This window comes from Desmodus rotundus, chromosome 11 (assembly GCF_022682495.2).
Source record: "Desmodus rotundus isolate HL8 chromosome 11, HLdesRot8A.1, whole genome shotgun sequence".
Classification (NCBI taxonomy): Eukaryota; Metazoa; Chordata; class Mammalia; order Chiroptera; family Phyllostomidae; genus Desmodus; species Desmodus rotundus.
The window spans coordinates 2324346-2334250 of NC_071397.1; the positions used below are offsets into that span (position 1 = coordinate 2324346).

Below are 9905 nucleotides of genomic sequence, written 5' to 3' on the forward strand. Positions count from 1 at the left end.
GGAGAAGCAGCTCACTTTAGAGGAAGAAAATTCCCAGTAGAGAACAAGGTAAGTGCAAAGGCCCTGAGGCAGGGTGGTGCTTGGGAGGCTGGAGAAGCAGACCTAAGGCGGGGGTTAGTGAGGGGTAGGGAGAGAAGGAACTGGTGATATGAAACAAGGTTGCCATTTTGACCCCCAAAGCTTCATTCAATCAGGGCTGTCCCTGGAGCTCTTTGGAGAGGGGGTTCTTGGGTCTTGTTGGTCAGGCCAGATGGGCTCTTTCTGTGTCAAGGTCAGAGAGTTGGTAAGGCCTGGCAGCACCCAAAAGGGAATTCTGGAAAGGAAAACTGTTCAAGGCCCAAGGCAGCCACAGCCTCCGGCCTCTTTGTCAGACCACGGAGCAGGGCCAGGTGCATTTCTCATCTAGATGGAGACCAGCTCCGGCCCACCAGTCCCTCTGACCCCAGCTGGGGACCTTGCCATCTTCATGTACCTTCTCTGACCTGTGGCTTCTGCTCCCGGGTCCCCACCTGTGGCCCCCTGTGTCAGGCGCCCGCACACAGCCTTCGCTGTAGGCCCCATCACACGCGCCTTCTCCCATAGACCTCCTAGGGCAGGACCAGCCAGAATGCTCCAGCCACCCCCAGTTTATCCCTGTCCCCAGGGTGTCTGGTGAGGCTCCTCCCCACCAGTGGCCATGACCTTGGGCTCAGATTCAGGTGTCCACCGTGGGTGCTGTCACCTGGCACCAAGGGGCCAGGCTCACTGAGGCTGTGGCCTGTGTGTAAGAGAGGAAGAGGCTGTAAACCTGGATCCCATCCCTACTCCCCCCCACCCCCCCGCACCTTGCTTGGAAAGCACCTGGGGATGGCAGCCTCGGTCCCTTGGGTACGGTGACATCCCAGCATTTGCAACAGCAGAGCTCTTTCTCAGATGAAATCTGAGTAGAATCACAACATGCAAACCAGATGAAAGTCACACTTTGTTAGTACAGACGCACTTGATGTATTCACATGGACGCCAAGAGAGAACAGTTACAATAAGATTAGATAAGATGAGAACAAGGCTGCTTTGTTGACTACAAGATACAAAATAGGGATTATCACTGGCAGTTGCCACATTCTGTTTGCGCTACACACTATTATTTATTCTTACAGATAAGTAATTGCACGATGAAAGGGGATTCTCCATCCTGGCAGTCCTCTTCAATTCCTTACAGAGGCCCCAGGTCCACTCAGAGCAAACTTCCCGGTGATTTCAAATGGGTTAAAAGTTCTGCAACACAATTGCCAGCCTGTTTGTTTTAAGCATTGTTTCATCATAAACATGGTACCGAAATGAGTCTCGGTCAGACATCTACGTACACTCTGGTGCCTCCAGAGCACCCGGGGTCTGCAGACATGGTTTGGAAGCCAGAAGCCCAGCCCAGCCCTTTTTCCCGAAGACTAATACAGACTCAGAGTCGGGAAGGACCCGGGGGCTCCAAAAGCCCACCTTGTGCAGCAGTTCCTCCATAGCCCCCCAACGGCGGGTGCTCCAACCTGAAGTGACCGAGAACTCAACACTTTAGGAGGCTGCCTAGTCCACTTTATTCTGGGACAGCTCTAATTGTTAAACGTATCTTCCTCTCTGAGCCTATTTTCTTATCTCTAAGTGGACATAATAATATTGATCCAGCCTCACTGCTGTGCAGACTGAATCAGATGACACTGAGCTAAGCGTACACTGTGTTCAACCATCTTTAGCCTCCTGTGTCCCTCCCTGCCCCCAGAGCTCCGTCACTTTAGAGGGGCCGACAGCCTTATGCCTACAGGGACAAGAAAACAGTGTGGAATGTGCTTTGTAGGGTGGGTAGGGGTAGGTCTGGGAGTGGATGTTCCTCTTGGGGGTCCCCAAGAGAAGCCTGCCCACAGGAGTGAAGAGGGCCTGTGAACCTCACAACTTCCACGTGCCCCACCCCCGCCCTATCCCAGCACCCCACTCCCCGCTGGCCTCAGAACCTCATCTGTCTTCCCTCCTGTCGCCCGAACTGGAGCCTTGTGGAGGAGGCAGGGAATTAAATCCCAGGGCCAGCCTCACCCCCACCGAGAAGCCAGTACTTCATCACTAGCCTGCCCAGCTGTCTGCAGGCATCGACCGGCTCTGGCCCAGTGACCTCTGATCGATGGGCCGCGTTTGATTTACTGGGCTCTGCCCTGAGCTGCTTGGGAAAAGGGGAAGAGGACCTGATCAGAGCATGGCCACCTTCCCGTGGCAGAGGGAGCCGTCACCAGTGAGCCCTGGGGTTGTTACCAAACAAAAGTGAGGTTAGCCCAAACACAGGCATAAGATAAAGTTTGGTGGGGAAGGAAAAAGGTCTTTATTAAGATGTTGCACAATTTGGCGGAACGGTGATGTTGGTGGACTCCCTGACTCAAAGCCAATCTCACACAGACAAAACCCAGCCACCCCCAGAACCAGAAACAGTGTCCAGAAATCCCACTCAATCCTTGCCTGTAGCCCGAGGCTGGAGGGAAGCAGACAGCTTTCCAGCTTCAGTCTCCTTCCCTGGAGTCTGCATGTGGGGGCCTAGCACCGCCATCGCTACGGCTGCAGCTGTTTTCCATGCCGGTGGTCCAGGGCTGCTGCCAACTGCTTCAGCCAGTCATGCAGGCGCTTTGTTCTCAGGGCCCACCGCCCACCGAGTGCCACGAGTGCTCCAGACTGCACATCTGTGCACAGACCCACAGGAAGAGAAGGGCATGGTCCGGGACACGCACACAGTGCAGAAGATGCCGCAGCATCCCATGGGCACAGCCCAGTGCACGGGACTTGGCCTCAGCACAAGCTGGCCCCCTGACCAGGTAAGCATGGGGAAGGAGAAGGGCTGAGTCTCATCCCTCCCTCTGTTTTAAATATCCTGGACCAAAATTCTGTGTGTTCCAGAAGCATCCAGTTTCCCTAGCCAATCCTGTCCTTTTCTCAGCTATACTGGCAGGTTAGTACCTCTCCCTGCGGCCATGTTCCTGAAGGGGGTAGGAGGGCTTTTCCCTCCGTCAATCACCCTTACCATCCTCACACAGACTCCATGCAAGGTCTCCTCCTGCCACATCTCTGCTTGAGAGTAGGGGAATCTGTCATCACGTGCCATGCTAACTCGGTTGCCAGGACAACGTGACACTGCGCACTTATTGACCCTTTACCTTGGGAAGACAGCCTTTCCCACGTTGCCTCGGGGGGTTCCTGTGACCCTTCCCTCACTACAGACACCACACCAGTATCAATTCTCCCTGTTAACACTTCTGGACCCTTGTAATCTTACAAAGGCAAATGGGCAAAGGTTTTGTTCTTCTGTAGCTACCTCCTGCTGGCCAAAGACATAGTCCTACCTATCCCCGGATGCAGAGAACAAAAAGAAGGTGGATTGTCTGAAGTGGAGGGAAGCCTTCACATGAGGGAAAATGATCTTGCAGAGTCCAGGTCAGTTGGCTGTCCCTAGAAAGTGGCATGCATGACGTGCAAAAGATGGCACTGCTTGACAAGTTGGCATCCTTGTTGAGGTGACAAAATTTGGCAAGAAGGTTAGAAGACATAGTTAGAACCATAACAACTCTACAAACTAATTCTACAGTGTCCCAGATTAAGAAACGAGTGGCTTCCTTGGAGGAAGGTATGTAAAGCATGTCACACCTGTCTGAAACCCTTTTGTCCACTATACTTAACTCAGATTAGGCTGAGCGGATATTCTAAGATTCCTGCCCCCTTCTGAAAAATTATGGGCTTTTTCTGTCTGAACCATTAGGGCAGAAAAGGAAAGCAGTTTTAAGTGAAGCTGGAAGACTGCTTCATACTTTACCAACTCGACCATCCAGTCCAGCCAAACCATTGAGTCTCAGGAGGTGGCAGTGCAGACGAGCTTCTAAAGCGAGGCTTATACTGTGTAAACAATCACCCAGGTAATGAGGTCATAGGCAACACCCTCTGTGAAAACAGAAGGAAAAACACAATGGTTAATTCACACAACAAATCATAAACCAGTCTCTGAGCCCACAAGTTTGTCATTTGAGAAGGTGTCAAGTTGCCAGGCCTTTTCTGGAATGATATTATATAATCATCATTTGATAAATTCTTCTTGCCTGTAAATTGAACATCCCTGGCGATGTCATCAGGTGATGAGTTAACATCTGTTTGGCATATACAGAAACCAGTTCAGCTTCCAAGTGAAAACAGAACTTTCAGGACACTTAGCTGCACAAGAGTCCAATATCCATAACTGAGCATTGTGATTTTCCTTGGAACACGATTTTTCTCCTTAAGATCACCATCACTGTCATCAAAGGAACTGCCAGTTTTTAATTTTGCCTGATTACTTGCATAAACACAACAAGAACCATAATTAATCACATACACCCTTTAAATCTGCTTTGCTGAAACTTCCACAAGGAGCCTTTGGAATGAACTTTAGTCAGCCCTTCAGGGAAGAGAAGCCACACCCGATACCTGCCATCGGGCTTTGCCTGCAGAGCCCGTATTCCTCAAGTCCTCGATATTCCCCAAATCTCTTAAGGTTCCTCCCTGACATCTTTCAGCAAAACGACCTTTGTTCCTTACCTGGAAAGACTACCACGAACCACATGACCAAACAAGGTACCAGGCCATTTCTCCAGTGGGCTTTCAATAGCTTTGAAAGTCAATCTCATTTCCTCAAGAACTTCTGGTAACAACCAGAGTCCAGGCATGCCTCCTATAGGCATGCCATTCCAGTCAAAGTCTTGGTTAATAAAACCACAACTGGAAACTGGTCTTATTGGATTTATGCAAAGAAACTTTATGCCATCACTCACTCAGCAGGGGAAGTGACTGAAAGCAACTGGCATTGTTCCTTCTATAACCCCTCCCCCAGGTACAACACTATAACACAGCGAAGTGGGTTGCCCTGTCCTAGCGAATACCAAAGGCTCCACTCCTTACTACATAAGAGGCACACTGAGACAAAGAAATATGGCCCAAATGAAAGAACAGATCAAAACTCTAGAAAAAGAACTAAGTGAGGAGGAGACAGCCAGCCTATCAGATGCAGAGTTCAAAACACTAGTAGTCGGATGCTCGGAGAAATGATTGAGTATAGATGCAAAATAAAGGAAGAAGTGAAGGTTATACAAATTGAAATAAATAAAAATATACAGGGAACCAACAGTGAAGGGAAGGAAACCAGCACTCAAATCAATTATTTGGAACAAAAGGAAGAAATAAACATTGAACTGGAACAGAATGAAGAAACAAGAATTCAAAAAACTGAAGAGAGGCTTAGGAACCTCTGGGACAACCTTAAACATTCCAACATCTGAATCACAGGGGTGCCAGAAGGAGAAGAGGAAGAGTACGAAATTGAAAACTTATTGGAAAAAATAATGAAGGAAAACTTCCCCAATCTGGTGAAGTAAATAGATGTACAAGTCCAGGAAGCTCAGACAATCCCAAACAAGTTGGACCCAAAGAGGAACACACCAAGACACATCATAATTAAAATGCCAAAGATTAAAGATAAGGAGAGAATCTTAAAAGCAGCAAGAGGAAAGGAGACAGTTACCTGCAAAGGAGTTCCCACTAGACAGCTGATTTCTCAAAAGAAACCTTGCAGGCAGGAAGGGGCTGGAAAGAAGTATTCCAGGTCATGAAAGGCAAGGGCCTACATCCAAGATTACTCTATCCAGCAAAGCTATCATGTAGAATGGAAGGGCAGATAAAGTGCTTCCCAGATAAAATCAAGTTAAAGGAGTTCATCATCAGCAAGCCCTTAGTATATGAAATGTTAAAAGGACTTATCTAAGAAAAATAAGATCAAAACTATGAATAGTAAAATGACAACAAACTCACAACTGTCAACAACTGAACCTAAAAAAAACAAAAACAAAAGCAAACTAAGCAAACAACTAGAACACGAACAGATTCACAGAAACGGAGATCACGTGGAGGGTTATCAGCAGGGAGAGGGAGGGAGGAGAATGAGGGAAAAGGTACAGGGATAAGAAGCATAACTGATAGGTACAAAATAGACAAGAGGAGGTTAAGAACAGTATGGGAATGGAGAAGCCAAAGAACTTATATGCACAACCCATGGACATGAACTAAGGGGGAGATTGTTGGAGGGAATGGGGATACTGGGCAGAGGGGGATAAAGAGGTAAAAAAATGGGAAAACTGTAATAGCATAATCACTAAAATATACTTTAAAAAGGAAAAAATAATAATAAAAATTATAAATAAACAAAAACTGGGGTGAGGACTTGAACTAGCCTTCGACTCTCACACTAACTGGCATGCCAACCAGCATCCCAAATGACCTTTACTAGGTTCCGATGACACAAAACCGCAATGACGGAGACATTCTCTCACACCAGCCAGTACACAGACTGGCACCAAATGACCTTGACAAGGTCCAAATGGCCCAAAGCCCCAAATGTCAGAGACAGAGGATTCCCAGTACATACAAAATAGCAAAGATTATACCAAGTCCCTAACAGATAAGAAAGCGAGCAAAGAATAACCGTGGCCATGAGCTGAAGTTTCTTTCTTTTCAAAGTTATAACTTTCACAAACTTCTTACCCATTCAGAAATAACCATTTTAGCCTAACTCACTTTCAATCCTTGTCCTTTTTAATGATGGAAAGGACCTTACTCTAACTCTATATCAGGCAGCTAAAAGCCCTTAGATCTGCAAACACATTCTGTAACTTCTTGAAACTCAGGCCTTGCAAAAATCCTATTGTGCAATGAATTGAATGCCCAGACATGCGGGATCTAATCCCACTTCTCCATTGACCGTACAACTCCAGCCTCATGATGGCGAACCAATTTAAAGAACTACTTATGGGCCACTTTTCCCCAGAGTCCAAAATATACACAGGCCAGGCAGTGTTACAACAGAAAGCCAGCTCCCTCCTAGACACTGGACAGTGGTTGCACATAGCCCAGTCCACTAAAACTCGGCCCCGTGGGCTCACTCCAGTAGCTGAAACAGAACAGCTCCTGTTGGCCCGGACATACAGGCCTGAGGCTATGACCAAAAAAATGTAGGCAAACTGGGAATTTATGAGCAAATATATACGAGCAAAGCTGGAACCCACAGCTCCATCTCACAAGCAGGTTTTAGGGTCCTGTCTTTTGCCAACCAGTGCTGCAAATTGTGGCCCCCAAACATGGTCCCCCAAAACGCAGGTAATCCTCACCCCTTCTTCAAATCTGTCTCCTTCTCAGACCAGCTTCTGCAGTGGCCCCCCAAAACTTGGACAGTCCTCACCCAAACCCCCATTCATGGCTCCCAGAGCAGACCCCATCAGATGCCAGTTCATGGCCTCCAGAGCTCAAACAGTCCGCATCGATCCCAGTTGTGAGATCAAATGGTCTCCCTCAGACCCCACCCTCTGGTCCCCAAAACCAGAGCTGCCCCCATAAAGTCCCAGTTGCACAGAAACCTGAGCAACACAACGTCCAAGCGGCACAGAGCCTGAATGGTGCAAAGCCCAAGTTGCATAAACCAGAATGGCACCACACGGCACATAACTGGAACGGTACGCACGGCCTGCCAAGTTGCCCGGAGCCCAAACGGCGCAGTGCCCATGAGCACAGTCTGGCACAGCCCACCATGTGGCCTACAGCCAGAATGGCAGGCAAGGCCCGCCGAGCGGTACCGCAAGTGGTTCTAACCAGACCCAAATGGCAGAGCGCCCAAGCACCAATGTGCACGTCAGTTCAGCTCATGCAGTCTTGGGGTCCCTTTCCACCCCAGACCTGTTGTTTCCTTCCACTGTCCCAGCATTTCCGGCCACCGGCACCGGAGCAGGGGTGCGGGGAAATCCCCACAGTCGGCCTCCCGGGGTCAGTCTGCCCCAGGCGGCCGGGACCTGACTGAGGTCCAGAGTCCCATCTTGGTCGACAAACTGTTACTGAACAAAAGTAGCGTTCGGCTGCCCGCTGTCAAACACAGGCATAAGACGAAGGTCGATGGAGAAGGAAAAGGGTCTTTGTTAAGATGTTGCACAATTTGAGAGAAGGGAAGACTCCCCAACTCCAGGCCACTCTCTTACAGAAAAAACCTAGCTGCCCCAGAACCATAAAGAGTATCCAGAAATCCCTCTCCATTTTTATCTGCAGCTTGAGGCTGAGAAGCAGACAGCTCTCGGGCTTCAGTCTCCCTCCCTGGAGCCTGCCCAGGTGGGGCTGGAGACGCCATCACGACACTGCGACTGCTTCCCACGCTGGGGGTCCAGGGCCGCTGCCAACCGCTGCAGCTGGGACTCCGGCAGCAGGACCTGGCGTCCACCAGGCCCCACCAGCGCTCCGGCCCACACGTCTGTGCACCTCTGATCCCAGAGGAAGAGACGAGCGCAGTCCGGGACCATCCAGGCGGCACAGAAGTCACCGAGGCATCCTACAGCTTCTACTGGGGCATGTGTCCCTGGGGTGTGGCCTAGAGCACAGGACTCAGCCTTGGCATGAGCCGCCCCCCAGCCGGGCGAGCAAGGGGAAGGAGAAGGGCCAAATCTCTGCCCTCCCTCTGTTTTAACTCCAGACCCAAAATTCTGTGTGCTCCAGAAGCACCCAGCTTCCCCAGCCAATCCCGCCTTTTTCTGGCTAGACTGGCAGGTCAGCACCTCCTCCTGCTCCATGTTCTGGAAGGGGTAGAATGGCTTTTCCCTCTGTCAATCACCCTTACCATCCTCGTGCAGACTCTGTGCAAGGTCTCCTCCTGCCCTGACTCTGCCCAGGGGTGGGAAATCTGTGACAGGCACCGCCTAGCTCTGTTGCCAGGGCAACTGGCTTGTTTACCCTTTACCCAGGGCGCTCGGGCTCTCCCACACTGCTTAGGGGGTTTCCTGTCGCCCCTCCCTCACTACAGACACTGGCCGGTATCAGGGTGGGAGCCAAAGCAGGTCCAGTGGCTGGGAGCGTCTACCAGGAGTCAGGGGTCCTGGGCCCAGCACAGCCACAAGGCCTCAGCTGAGGTCTCTGGGCCTCCCTTTCCCTGAGCCTCACAAACTCCGAAGCTCCCGGGGTGGCAGGAAGTGAGGATAAGCGAGGGGCCATGGGGCCAGTGCCCTGTCCAAAGAGGAGGCACCTTGCTCAGCCCGCCCTGCGCCCCGCCTCATCACCACCCACCTCCACCCTGACTGACACTGCGGAGGCGTCTGTTGCTGCCCAGGCAAGTGTGGGCCCACCCCTCCTCCACCCCTCCTCCACCCTCGCACACAGGCCTCCTTCCACTCAAGCCCCTGTTCCAGGCAGCCTGGAAGTGTGAGAACGCTCACTCTTTGGAGGGGTTGTATTTGAGATGTCCTAGCGCAGGACACAGGAGATGGGCACAGGATTGCTGAGGGCCACCACCCCCTGTCCCTTTGGAAGGCCAGCCTGGGAAGGACCACAGCTCCTCTTGGCCTTGGCTGAGTGGACCAGGGCAGGTACCTGACGAAGGGCTGGCCAGCCACTAGTGACCCAGGCCGCCTTGCCCTATGGCCCAGCCTGGAATCTGCTCAGGAGCTTGACCAAAGGTCAGGGGATGGGCAGTTACTGTTGGAGGGGTAGGGGACGTGCTGGAAGGCCGTGACGCACCCCGTGGAATCAAAGACATGAGACAGCACATCCCGTGAGCGAGGGGTGAGTGGGGAGGCTGGCTGGTGACAGGGAGCAGACTGTGCACAGGGGGTGGGACCCACCCAGGACAGAAGACACTCATCGAGGACCAGTCCCTGGTCCCCACCACCTCACGGGCCCCACCCAAGTCCACGTGTATCCTTCAATAGCCCTTCGGTTAGGATAAGATGAGTGTGTTTCTGTTCTTTGCAACCAAAATACCTGAGCTAGGACTTGAGTGGGAAGGGTTCTGACAGCGGGCCCAGAGGCCCAGCGGGTAGCTCTTCGTGGAAGCTTCATTACATAGGTGTAAATGA

General features: G+C 51.1%; 1 long non-coding RNA gene across 1 annotated transcript; it reads right to left on the bottom strand.

The window, feature by feature from the left end:
• Nucleotides 1-2154: 2154 nt before the first annotated feature.
• LOC123479500 (uncharacterized) lies at nt 2155-8785 on the bottom strand. Its single transcript, XR_008425611.1, has 3 exons — nt 8675-8785; nt 3815-3939; nt 2155-2690 (listed from the first exon to the last, which is right to left on the bottom strand). It is a non-coding gene; the product is annotated as an uncharacterized lncRNA (long non-coding RNA).
• Between the last annotated feature and the right edge of the window lie 1120 nt (nt 8786-9905).